This window comes from Coregonus lavaretus (genome assembly GCF_964263955.1).
Source record: "Coregonus lavaretus genome assembly, contig: HAP1_SCAFFOLD_6390, whole genome shotgun sequence".
Taxonomy (NCBI): domain Eukaryota; kingdom Metazoa; phylum Chordata; class Actinopteri; order Salmoniformes; family Salmonidae; genus Coregonus; species Coregonus lavaretus.
The window spans coordinates 30,001-33,089 of record NW_028158024.1 but is presented as its reverse complement, the minus strand read 5'-3'; positions in this window follow the sequence as shown (position 1 = coordinate 33,089).

Below are 3,089 nucleotides of genomic sequence, written 5' to 3'. Positions count from 1 at the left end.
CATTTTAGCCCCAGACTGTACTGAGCTAGCGGTCTAGACTGTGAGTTTTTTATAAAACCACGTACCGCTAGCAGCAGTTTAGCCACAGCCTGTTATGTGCTAGCGGTCTAGTCTGTGTTTTATAAAAACCACCGTACCGATAGCAAGCAGTTTAGCACAGACTGTTATGTGCTAGCGGTCTAGTCTGTGTGTTTATAGATACCACGTACCGCTAGCAGCAGTTTAGCCACAGACTGTTATGTGCTACGGTCTAGTCTGTGTGTTTTATAATACCACGTACCGCTAGCAGCAGTTTAGCCACAGACTGTTATGTGCTAGCGGTCTAGTCTGTGTGTTTTATAATACCACGTACCGCTAGCAGCAGTTTAGCCACAGACTGTTATGTGCTAGCGGTCTAGTCTGTGTTTTATAATACCACGTACCGCTAGCAGCAGTTTAGCCACAGACTGTTATGTGCTAGCTGTCTAGTCTGTGTGTTTATAATACCACGTACCGCTAGCAGCAGTTTAGCCACAGACTGTTAATGTGCTAGCGGTCTAGTCTGTGTGTTTTATAAAACCACGTACCGCTAGCAGCAGTTTAGCCACAGACTGTTATGTGCTAGCGGTCTAGTCTGTGTTTTATAAAACCACGTACCGCTAGCAGCAGTTTAGCCACAGACTGTTATGTGCTAGCGGTCTAGTCTGTGTGTTTTATAAAACCACGTACCGCTAGCAGCAGTTTAGCCACAGACTGTTAATGTGCTAGCGGTCTAGTCTGTGTTTTATAATACCACGTACCGCTAGCAGCAGTTTAGCCACAGACTGTTATGTGCTAGCTGTCTAGTCTGTGTTTTATAATACCACGTACCGCTAGCAGCAGTTTAGCCACAGACTGTTATGTGCTAGCGGTCTAGTCTGTGTTTTATAAAACCACGTACCGCTAGCAGCAGATTTAGCCACAGACTGTTATGTGCTAGCGGTCTAGTCTGTGTTTTATAATACCACGTACCGCTAGCAGCAGTTTAGCCACAGACTGTTATGTGCTAGCGGTCTAGTCTGTGTTTTATAATACCCACGTACCGCTAGCAGCAGTTTAGCCACAGACTGTTTATGTGCTAGCCGGTTCTAGTCTGTGTTTTATAATACCACGTACCGCTAGCAGCAGTTTAGCCACAGACTGTTATGTGCTAGCTGTCTAGTCTGTGTTTTATAATACCACGTACCGCTAGCAGCAGTTTAGCCACAGACTGTTATGTGCTTAGCGGTCTAGTCTGTGTTTTATAAAACCACGTACCGCTAGCAGCAGTTTAGCCACAGACTGTTATGTGCTAGCGGTCTAGTCTGTGTTTTATAATACCACGTACCGCTAGCAGCAGTTTAGCCACAGACTGTTATGTGCTAGCGGTCTAGTCTGTGTTTTATAATACCACGTACCGCTAGCAGCAGTTTAGCCACAGACTGTTATGTGCTAGCTGTCTAGTCTGTGTGTTTTATAAAACCACGTACCGCTAGCAGCAGTTTAGCCACAGACTGTTATGTGCTAGCGGTCTAGTCTGTGTGTTTTATAACACCACGTACCGCTAGCAGCAGTTTAGCCACAGACTGTTATGTGCTAGCGGTCTAGTCTGTGTGTTTTATAATACCACGTACCGCTAGCAGCAGTTTAGCCACAGACTGTTATGTGCTAGCGGTCTAGTCTGTGTGTTTTATAATACCACGTACCGCTAGCAGCAGTTTAGCCAGACTGTTATGTGCTAGCGGTCTAGTCTGTGTTTTATAATACCACGTACCGCTAGCAGCAGTTTAGCCACAGACTGTTATGTGCTAGCGGTCTAGTCTGTGTTTTATAATACCACGTACCGCTAGCAGCAGTTTAGCCACAGACTGTTATGTGCTAGCGGTCTAGTCTGTGTTTTATAATACCACGTACCGCTAGCAGCAGTTTAGCCACAGACTGTTATGTGCTAGCGGTCTAGTCTGTGTTTTATAAAACCACGTACCGCTAGCAGCAGTTTAGCCACAGACTGTTATGTGCTAGCGGTCTAGTCTGTGTTTTATAATACCACGTACCGCTAGCAGCAGTTTAGCCACAGACTGTTATGTGCTAGCGGTCTAGTCTGTGTTTTATAATACCACGTACCGCTAGCAGCAGTTTAGCCACAGACTGTTATGTGCTAGCGGTCTAGTCTGTGTTTTATAATACCACGTACCGCTAGCAGCAGTTTAGCCACAGACTGTTATGTGCTAGCTGTCTAGTCTGTGTTTTATAATACCACGTACCGCTAGCAGCAGTTTAGCCACAGACTGTTATGTGCTAGCGGTCTAGTCTGTGTTTTATAAAACCACGTACCGCTAGCAGCAGTTTATCCACAGACTGTTATGTGCTAACGGTCTAGTCTGTGTGTTTTATAAAACCACGTACCGCTAGCAGCAGTTTAGCCAGACTGTTATGTGCTAGCGGTCTAGTCTGTGTGTTATAAAACCACGTACCGCTAGCAGCAGTTTAGCCACAGACTGTTATGTGCTAGCGGTCTAGTCTGTGTGTTATAAAACCACGTACCGCTAGCAGCAGTTTATCCACAGACTGTTATGTGCTAACGGTCTAGTCTGTGTGTTTTATAAAACCACGTACCGCTAGCAGCAGTTTAGCCAGACTGTTATGTGCTAGCGGTCTAGTCTGTGTGTTATAAAACCACGTACCGCTAGCAGCAGTTTAGCCACAGACTGTTATGTGCTAGCGGTCTAGTCTGTGTGTTATAAAACCACGTACCGCTAGCAGCAGTTTATCCACAGACTGTTATGTGCTAACGGTCTAGTCTGTGTTTTATAATACCACGTACCGCTAGCAGCAGTTTAGCCACAGACTGTTATGTGCTAGCGGTCTAGTCTGTGTGTTATAAATGTGCAATGAGCATAAAAATACTCATTTATAAAAGGAACTGGCAACTCCTTGATTTCAACATCTGAACTAGGCCTGACCCCATTTAGTCGACTGGTCCATTGTTTGGTCGACCGAGATTTCTTTAGTCGATCGGTCAAATGTCTTATTTTTTTTTCCCTCCATGGTGCACAAGACACCCGTCTGATTGGCTCCCCGTCTCAGTGGAC